This window comes from Leptinotarsa decemlineata, unplaced genomic scaffold (assembly GCF_025532065.1).
Source record: "Leptinotarsa decemlineata unplaced genomic scaffold, Ldec_3_MD MMD2_tig00000576_RagTag_RagTag, whole genome shotgun sequence".
Taxonomy (NCBI): Eukaryota; Metazoa; Arthropoda; class Insecta; order Coleoptera; family Chrysomelidae; genus Leptinotarsa; species Leptinotarsa decemlineata.
In genome coordinates this window covers 1,261,445-1,272,923 of record NW_027412551.1, presented here as the reverse complement: position 1 = coordinate 1,272,923, position 11,479 = coordinate 1,261,445, and positions in this window count along the sequence as shown.

Below are 11,479 nucleotides of genomic sequence, written 5' to 3'. Positions count from 1 at the left end.
TCAGTGGAAGAGCTTCTGAAGCAGCTTGCAGCTTGAAAAATAGTTCTTATGCAGATTCTGTGAACCATGTTCTTTCTTACGAATCAGTAGAGTTGTCCTGAAAATCTTGAGAAGAAAATTGGATTAAAAAATTTAGGAAACACTCCAGTGTTGTTCATGACGAAGAGTTTCAAGAACGAGGTTTTAATGATGAACGAAAACGATAATGTTTCCTACTTATTCACCAAACTGAAACACCTGTTCATGCAGCTGCAGTTTCGTAAGAATGTATCATCTTTCCTTCCAACCGATTTCCTGGAGTCTTTGTAGTCCACTAGATACTCGTTAGGACAACAAGAGGATTGTTCCAAATCCTTGGGGGATACTCTTCGTGAGCAGGAAAATGACAGAATCAGTGCTATTGACCGCTCTGGATTGAATTATTCCGCACAGTCTATCTCGTCTTGTGTTTGTAGATCTTTTGCTGGAAAAATTCTCACTTGTTTATTTTGTAGTAGCAAAAACGTATGTGAATTTCTAGAAATTCAACTAGCGTTTTCTAATATGACTAATAACCAGTCCGTGCAAAGCTCATTGTTGAATCATCTGAAAATGGAACTTTTAACAGGTGTAGTGCCAAAGATGCGCCAAACTAACTCACTGTTACAAGAAAACAAGTATATTGAGGCACCAGTCAATCTAATAATAACACTAATGTTCCTCAAACCACTTCATGCATTCATTGTTCACTGTGTTTCTGGCGTTGAATCTGGTCATTCTTACGCCTTGGTCAAAGACAAAACGGACTGGTTTGTGTTTGACGATAGTCGTGTCAGTAAATATTCTAGCGATATCTTGAGTTTATTGGAGCCTCTGGAGACACCCTACACCCGGGTTTTCCTGCAGCTAAAAAAGCAAATGCGCCACTGGAATCAATGAAGTCGTCCCGGAGTGCCAATTAATTTTTGTTGTTGTTTTATAATTTCGTCATTTGTATTTTGGAAATGTTATTCATTATTAAATTTCTAATTCATAAATCTTCATATTTTCCAGGAGACTCCTATCTGCTTATTCGTTTCACGATTATACTTTTCTTAATAAATCATCGTATCATGAGGAGGAGTGAAAAATAAACAAGGTTTAATTTTAAAAATTACCATAATATTTTTTATATTTCTGATGCTCCTGCATGTCCGAACGTGTAATTTTGGATACTCGTGTGTTTATTTTTTTTTCAGTGAATCAATGGGGTTAGAATAGACTTTATCCATCAATAATACAGAAGTTTGCAAGTAGGATATTCTATCAGTTTTAGGAATTCCTCGACCAAGATCACGAATATTTACCTAAAACCCTTGAAAACAAGAAACTTTAACATATTGTAGGTAGATTTTTTTCATTATTTAGTTGATATTCAATCCATCACTTCTCACCAAACTTCGAATCTCTATATTGTAATTTTATTATTGATTTCCAGCATTCATTATTACTGAACCATCTGAATTCAAGTATACAAGTGAAATCAATATCACCCCCGTTTAACCACATATTTGAATCCAGATACCATAATATTTTCAGATGCAAGTAATTTTTTCGTCTTTTGGACAAGAGTTTAATGAACTTATTATCTTGGTAAAATACCTGGTTCCCTTTTCATGTTAATCTCCCGATCTAGTACGCTGCCTATCGTTGAAGTAGGTGAACTCCATCATCAAATTACCTGTTAACATATAGCTGGTAAAAACTCCAGTAGATGTCTTGCCAAGGAGTACTGGCAAGGGGGTTGTTTGGGTAAGAGGATCAATTTTTTCTTAAAAAAAAATTTGTGATATTGCCGACGTTTCAAATTTAATAAAATTCTTCTTCAGGACTCTGTAAAAATGAATTTTCATGAATATACCTTTTACAAAACTTATTTCAATTTCACAAGAAATAATGAGTTCTCATTTAAATTACTCACCGGAAAGTAGTTTTTTCGTGTTGATGATAATACTATTTCAAAATCCTCAGACGTATTTGAAAAATAAAAATAAAAAACACATTGCAAACAACAAATTTTCGAGACAACACCAACACAAAACGACATGAAACAAACGAATGGCTTTATCGCTGATTCTGATAAGGTGGTGTCTGTTTTTTAATCAATGGCAGAAAAAAAAATAATGAAAAAAGTGTAAATCATTCAGGTATTTCACGTATCAAATTGAAATATGCGGTATTAAGGCCATCGACATCTCTTCTAGTGTTAACACTATCGCATTTGAGGATATATATCATTTCGCTCAAAAGTCTTTTTGATAAGCATGGTTGAACATCTAAAATGGTTGGATGATCAAAATAAAAAATGTGTCCATATTTTTTTTATGTTCAACGAGAGCTGTGGAATTTTTCATATTCAGTTTCATAGAGTCTCTCATGTGTTCTGAAACTCCTGTTTTAAGATACCGTCCGGTTTGACCAACATAGCATTTGTGACAGCTTCCACAGTTCAATTTGTACACAATATTGGATTGTATTTCTTGTGGTGTTTTAGTTTTTTGTTTCGAGAAAAAATGCTTTCCAAGTGTATTTTCATTTGAAAAAGCCACTTTTATTTCTTTGGTATTGAGTAGCATTCTAAGTTTAACAGATAAATTTCCAACAAATGGAATTTTCGATATTTGGGTTTTACCCCTGTATTTTGGGAGGAGAATTTACTTTCTTTAATTATTTTCCTAGAGCCCTTATTAGAGAAATAAGCTCAAAAAGACTTTTGAGCGAAATGATACATATCCTCAAATGCGATTGTGTTAACACTAGAAGAGATGTCGATGGCTTTAATACCGCATATTTCAATTTGATACGTAAAATACCTGAATAATTTACATTGTTTTCATTCAGTTTCTTTCTGCCATTGATTAAAAAACAGACACCACCGTATCAGAATCAGAGATAAAGCCATTCGTTTGTTTCATGTCGTTTTGTGTTGGTGTTGTTTCGAAAATTAGTTGTTTGCAATGTGTTTTTTATTTTTCAAATACGTATCTAATATGTCTGATGATTTTCAAAATAGTATTATCATCAACACGAAAAAACTACTTTTCGGTGAGTAATTTGGATGAGAACTCATTATTTCTTGTAAAATTGAAATAAGTTTTGTGGAAGGTATATTCATGAAAATTCATTGTTACAGAACCATGAAGAAGAATGTAATCAAATTCGAAACGTCGGCAAGAATAGAATTGTTTTTTAAGAAAAAATTGATCCTGTTACCCAACCAACCCCCTTTTTTAGAAAAATTATTGGATCACTAAACTAGTTAGTTGAAATTATAAATGGAGGAATTAATTTTCTTTCCAAATTCCAAATTCAGCTAGTAATTCATGATTTACCATTGTGAAATTTCAATGAAAATATAATGTTATTCGTGGACTTTCTATTTTCTTTCGACATCACATACTTTTCTTTTCAGAGATATTTGGCGTCTCAGGATTATTTTGGAAAGGTTTCAGAGAGTTTGTGATCATACTTGCTTTGAGTATTCATTAATAATCAATTTACTTAGGCAAGTGTCCCTTATCCAACACCAGAGCTGATTCAGAATTATGAAAACCGTTCAATGACTAGGTATTTTAAAAATATTTTGATGATTCATACCAAATAGTTTTCATAATGCGGCTCATTTTGATTTTTTTTCCATCGTTCAATGAATATGAAAAAAACTATATATCAGTTGCCACTTTCCAAATCTTTCACTGAGCACTTCTTGAATTTTATCAACTCATACTTTGGAAACTGTCAATTGATAAGTAGGAATGTAATATGAAAATATTGAATGTATTTCTTCAAAAGATATTTTTTGTGGAGAAGTCAATTTTTCTCACTGTTTCTGCTTACAGGTTCTGCTGAAATATTTGAAAAGACAATCTGAAATTCATCCCGGAGAGCAACAGTGCATAATCACTTGCCTACATTTCGTAAAATAGTCTTATTTCTTTCTCAAAACGTCCCAATTTCAAATAGATGTAGGTATTCACTTTGACGTTTGTAATGACATCAGTGCCAGAAAACAATGTATGAATCTGTAAAAACTGAACACGCTCAACTTCAGCAACAACAGCTGATCAAATAACGGTAAAAATTTCTTTTATAATTGTCTTAGAACTTTTCATAAGCCAACAGTCTATTCCTAAAAGTGAGGAATTTTGCAAGGAAACCCAATGACGATTATGCCCGTTAATGAAATGAAGTCTGCAGTGAACAATCCTGAAATTTCTGCAGAAAAAATGGTATCGAATATACACATAATATATATATAGTTTTTGGCTTTCTAGTACTCCTTCTCGATACGAAAAAAGTTGATATCTTTCACTCTATACATAAATGTGTAGATCATACAATGTAGATCATACAAAGAATTAACTTGCAGACACAACCTGGAAGAAAAAGCCCTCCTGAAACAGCTACTTCCATATACAAATTGAATTACACGAAAGAAAAATTCTTTCGAAACAAATACTTTCATATGAACACTGAATTATACAAAAAAACACTTTTTTCTACTTGATTCCGATCATACGTTATGGGATTGAATCAGATATCATTAATAAGATTCCTACACAATATACTAAATGAAAGGTAAAAATTTCATAATACACAATACAACTTGAGTGGAGAATAGTGTTTTTTGTATAATTCAGTGTTCATATGAAAGCATTTGTTTAGAAAGGATTTTTCTTTCGTGTTTATATGCAAGTAGCTGTTTCAGAAGGGCTGTATCTTTCAGTTTCTTCCTTAAAGTTACTTCTTTGCATGATCTTCACATCTATGTATGGAGTTACTTCTTTAAAAATTGATTGCTTCTTTCCTTTTTTTTGAAGATTTGAAATAAATAATATTTTAAAAAACTGAAAAAAAGCGTGTTTTTTAGTTTGGCTTGCTTTTTCAAGCCCATTCATTTCAATATAAAATATATTTGCATGTGCAGACAATATGGTCGTCTCACTTTCTCTCACATAGAGACTGTGTGAGGAAATTATTTAATCCTAGCGATCCTGATCAGCAGAATGAGATAAACTTATGAATTTATTGTATTGTCACCGATTCTTGATAAGTGTACAAAGTTTAAAATCAATCGTACAGAGTTTAAAATCAATCTGTCCGTTTGAACTTTGTCAAAATCGACTCCAAAGGAGTCGGTTACGAGCAAACAAATAAACATTCAAGTGGAGCTAATGAAAGCGTGTTAATAAGAACACCGTATTTCCTCCGGTAGAATGTACAAATTGAACTATTCGTCGACGCATTCAAGAGATCTCTGACGGAAATCAAAAGAAAAGGACAGCCTTCAAGTCATTTAATTATTATCAAGATATCGAACAACTCTAAATTGTTACACAGCAAGCAGTATATCTTCTGTTGAAACAGTCTTGGGTAGAAAAGTTAGAACAGTTTTTAACCCTTTACTACCATCTCATGAACATGACTGTTATAATTTCGATGGAACACCTAATTTCAAATGGAAAGTAGGTCTATTATAAATTTTATGGCAATGATGTGTTTGACTGAAACTTGGAAAGATCACTAGCAGGATTGAAAAGGTACGAAGTATGTATTACTAGTGAGAACGCATAAACTATTAAGAGCATACGTTCAGAAAATGAAGTTTAGCTTTTGACACTTGCATTTCAATGGACTCTTTTTGCGAAGAGGCAGATTATCCCAAAAGAAGGTATTCAAATAAATCAAAAGTGGGAGAAACATCACAACAAGTTATGTTGTCATTTCTCAACCTAGATTCAGCCGAGTCAGAAAACTTTTGTCTTTCAATTCAAAAAGGAAGGTGTAAGTAACCCTGAGAACTGAGACTGAGAATTCAGACGGCACAATATTTACCAGGTGGCGCGATATACGGTTTGATACCGTACAATACTTTGCACAACGTTTCAATATCAGCATTACACGTTCAATTTCATTGCACAATCTGCAATATTGTTCAATGGTATAGTGCATGTACAGCCCGCTTGATTCAACATTACAAATGACAAAAGTTTGAATACCAGGGCTCAAATACTGAAGAATGACGTATACTCGGAACACTCATTTCCGTTTACCATTTTACCACAATTTCTGCATATTTTCCGTAGAAATTGATGGATTAGACAGTGATGACTTGAAACACGCCTCCATTCCGCTCCATCAATAGCATGTCATGAGTTCTCACTCTGAATAATTTCAATATCCCGTTTTCTAGATCCATTCGCTCCGCTCCAATGCAAATGTTATCTTTAATTAGTTCTCATTTAGAAAAGTCTGGGTTACGCCACGCCCAAAAGTTGATTGATTTCCGTGATCGATGTCTATCTGACCACCTATGACCCGCAGTTTATTAACGAATGATTTTTTTCCAACAGTTTTCGATATTCAAAATATTTGTAGAATGGGTGGTGATGAGATGGAGGTGAAAGCAATTTACTCATAAAGTTCTATGAATTGATTTTTTTTTACTTTTTGATATTTTCTTAATGAAATGACGCGAACCCTCTCGGAATGCATATTGATGAAATTTACAATAACGAAAATTAATGAAGCATCTAAAAATATATTTAAGATTCTGTAGAAGTGGATTTCAATCGCAAAGAATCAACCTCTTCAGCAAATGAAGCCAAGTAATTGAATTGTTGAATTGTTGAATACTGAAAGCATGTAAAAATATATTTAAGATTCTGTAGAAATGGATTTCAATCGCAAAGAATCAACCTCTTCAGCAAATGAAGCCAAGTAATTGAATTGTTGAATACTGAGTCGACCCCTCGATATGGAATCTGATGTTCTCAAAAAAATGCTTAATTGAATTGTTAGGTTGAAAAGTCTAGAAAGTTCAATTTTTATCACTTTCAGATATGATATGATGATGATTAGGTTTATTGATGCTTGCATCAGCTGCAAACCTAGGATAAATGAAAGCAAAGAACTTCACAATCAGAGAATTGTGACGTATACCCAACGGGTCTGGATCATTCTGGTCGGTAGATGAAGATATTAATTAAAACTTCACGACATTCACAATTCCATCACTAACACAAGCGGATGATTCAATTGCAACAACAGCTTTATAAAAAGTTTATCTACTGGCTGAAAAATTTGCGTCCCACCTCCCACTATTGCCACACTAGAACCCACAATTCCGGAAATTACTGTTCGACAGCATCTATTCAGGCGAATTTTTAAACAGCTCAATATCAACAAGGCGTCTAATCTTGATGAAATACCGTACATAAACAGTGCGAAAATGAATTCGCACCAGTATTTTGCAGAATTTTCCACTTACAAGAGAGGGGGTTTTCAACATGGTTTTCGAAAACAAAGATCTACAGGCGTATGTCACCCATATTTGAAATAACGCAATCGAGAAACATGGAGAGTCGGGAGCTGAAGCGCCTGATATTTCCAAGGCCTTTGACCGTGAGTGGCATGAGGGTTTGCTGGCCAAACTGTGATGCTATTGAGTATCGGATCATTTTTGTATGTGGCTCTCCAGCTTCCTGAAAGAACGTTCCCTGCAAGAGGCCGTCGATGGATATTTCTCGAATAATTTTACCATCAACGCTGGCGTTTCCCCGGGATCCATATTGTCTCCCACCCTCTTTTTATTGTACCTACATTCACGACTTATTGGAAAAAAACAATAATTCAATATATTCCATTGCTGACAACAGCACACTTGTCTCGTCATTCTATTTGGAATCCAGAACATCGGCTGCGGATTCACATCTTTACCGTTAGCAAGAGAATGCATATTTTAATTAGGATCTAGAAGGATTTTCGAATTGGGGTGAAAGTATCCAGGTTCAATTCAATGCCATAAAAATCCAGGCATCGGTTTTCTCCAAGAAGACAAATATCTCCGAACCGGATATAATAGGTTTGTTCTGGTTCTACGAAATTCAGGTTCTAGGACGTCAGGATCATGCGCAGTTGATATAGAGCGTTCTGGTTTTTCGAGGATAAGTTCGGATTGATAAATCCTCTGTTCCGGTTTCGTCTGCGAAATGATCCTAAACTGTCTTGAACCGTCCCGAATCGTTCTTACTCTCGAAGCTGAACTGTTAAAAACTGTTCCCGTTGCTCATGCGCATCCATGTGGAAATTTCTTTGGGCAGTGATGCTAGGCTGAACCACGAATGTATTGTTCAAATCAACTATCCATGACAGTTCTCTATCTATGGTATCAATGTAAAAATGAATCCACGAATTTCGAAGATAAACCAGACTTCCCAAAGCGATTAGTTGCCAAGTCAACAAATGAAATAATCGAATATGTTTTCAGTTCATTCAAGAATGAATCCAAGTGAGGAGAATATATGGATTGTACTTTTTCAGACTTTTTATCGGAACATGAATTTATTTGTTCAATAGTATACATGAATATCTGTTATCTGTTTTTCCGTTGACCACTTTCAGGCTTTTTACTAACGACAACCCCCATTGATATAAAATTTTAATAGGATGAGAAATTTCCAACTTTCAACTTTGTTGAGCGATCGACCAATTTTCCTCTTCGAATTCAAATTCAACCAAAGCGCTACCGAAATAGCTCAAAAAATTAACCAGGTGTTTGGCAATGATAGTGTTGATGTACCTACCATTTGACTTTGTTTTGCAAAATTTCATTTCGGAAATGTTAGCGTCAAAGTGATCGACCAACAGTAATCCAGGATGAGGAATTGTTGACCGTTTTGAAGACTGACCCATCACATACTGTTCAAAACGTATTGTTTAGTGGGTGTCCCACAATTTGAATGATCGAAAAAGACTGTCACGGTTCGAGGTCTCTTCTTCTTTGTTTTTGCGCAACTAAAACGTATAACTTTCTGAATCCGTAAGGGAGTGAGAATTGCTTGAAGAAAAAATAGATTTTTTGAATTATTGAATCCGTTGGATTTAGTTATAAATTGATTTGGTTGAATTCGCACTCAGTGGGTCAGTATATGTGACGTTTATAGATTGACAAATTTTATTAATAATCGATGATGTATATAGCGTTTATTTATTGTTCCCCACCTTTTACTTTTTGACCGGGTCAACTCAAAAAATTGAAACTTTGGATAATGAAATTAATGCATGAATACTTTATTTTGAAGTAAATTGACAGATGAAAATTTCAAGATGGCTAGTGGGGGCCATCTGGGAAAAATAATCAAATCGAAAGGGGGGTTTTGTTACACATCTTTTTGAAGCTCCTGATGAATACTTCCCAAATATAGAATATGAAGTAAATATCTTCAAAATGGCGGAACATTTAATAATTTCCTGAAGACAAACACATCAATATCGATATTACTAGTAATATTTTTTGGTATCTGTCATGTGGCAATTCCAAAAACTCGATGAAGTTTGTTGAATTAGTTTTTATTTATAAAAACGACAAAAAATGTCAGTAGTTTTCGGTTTTACTAGTAGAAAAGTACCACGTCAAAAATCTCTAAAATGATCAGTTCTCGTCCATTGCAAGAAAAAATTTAAGCGATTTTTATTTACGGTGAGACGCGTGACTTTCACAAGACTCAAAGGCTTTTCAATGAACGTTTTACGAATCGTGTTATCTGTAGAAAATATTTGAGGAAATGGTATTCAAATTCACAATTACCGGTAGTGTACATAACAAAAAACCCCCAGCAAGTGCAAATAATTGGTAAGATAGTAGTAAATCCTGAACATTCTACTTATTCCATCGCGAATGTTTGTGAGGTGTCTCTTTCTACTGTGTAGAGACTCCTGAAGAGGAATAGGTATCATCCATTCAAAATTAAAATGGTACATCAATTAACTGAAAATGATACTGATCGAACAACAGAATTCTGTGAAATCATGACGGAAACCATTGCTAGGCATCGTACCTATCTCCACAATATTTGTTTTAGTGAGTTAGTGACGAATATACATTTTTTTACGGCAATGTTCACATACAAAATTGCCACTCACGTTTACCGGGAAACACAAACTCAGAATCCATAAAAAATTAACGTTTGGGCAGGAATATTGGGAAACCATATTGTAGGATCTCTATTAATTGATCGATATTCAACAGGGGAACTGTATTTGAATATGCTGGAAACTACTGTTAACCCTCTCATCACTGAAATCGTCGAAGCGAATCCTAATGAAGTCGATATGGATATTGTATTTCAGCAAGATGGAGCACCACCACATTACCCCAGACAAGTAAGAACTATTTGGATATTACTTTTCCCTGTCGTTGAATTGGCCGTCGAGGTTCTACAGAATGGCTAGCCCGCTCGCCAGATTTGAACTTTATTTATAGGGCTATTTGAAGCAAAAGGTGTACGAAACTGCACCTGCTTCAAAATTAGATATACGGCAGAGAATAATAAATTTTTGTAGAGATATTGACGTTACTGTGTTCGAAAATGTTCGGCGTGAAATATCGGATAGGCTGATCATATGTTAAGAAGTTCAAGGCAACCATTTCGAGCATCTTCTGAACTGACCTCAAGCTTATTACCTCATATTATGTAGTTAAATGTCAATGTATCCTGGCAATCATTGAAAGTACCGCCAGATGGCGCCCAGTCGCCATCTTGAAAGTTTCATCTGTCAATTTCACTTCAAAATAAAGTATTCATGCATCAATTTCATTATCACAAATTTCAAATTTTTGAGTTGACCCGTTCAAAAAATAAAAGTAGGGGGACATTAAAGAGGAGCACTGTATGTGATATTATTGTTGTGAGTATAGAAATATGAACACCGTTGTGTTTTTCAACGCATTTCACCAGTGTCGCTTTAGTCTCGTGTACGAGTGGAACATACACAATGACTATTTTCACAATAATAATGATATATGATGGAATCGGCCGATACTTGATGAAAATCCATAACTAACGTATTCCAAAAACACTTTATTGTGAGATTTTCACTAAATTGTTTTACAAAAACGCAACACGTGTTTCGCCATACAATGGCTTCAACTGGCGTGTCAGTTGAAAGACACGCCAGATGAAGCCATTGTATGGCGAAACACGTGTTGCGTTTTTGTAAAACAATTTAGTGAAAATCTCACAATAAAGTGTTTTTGGAATACGATAATAATGATAATAATAATAAAAGAAGCAAGTATCAGCACAAACTTCGACAGATCTGGTCATCGGAACTGTCGGGGAAGAACAAAGTTGCTGCAACAAATATTCTTGCCGTTTCAATCTTCTACTCGTTTGGGGTAGTGAATTGGACTCGGGAGGAGCTGTATCAACTCGACGTGATGCATCTCTATAGGAGTTTGCATCCCAAATCGTCCGTTCCACGGTTATACTTCCGCCGACAACAGGGAGGCCGTGGACTTTTGAATTTGGAGTGTCTACCTGACAGAATGGTAGTGGATAAAGCCTGTAAAGTCATCAGGAGTTCGGATCCCCTTCTCTGCATGGTCCGTCACCATGAGAGAGCAAGAATTGGAGCATTTCTCTTTAGGGCAGCTGTTCGAGCAGCTGATGAACTCGGT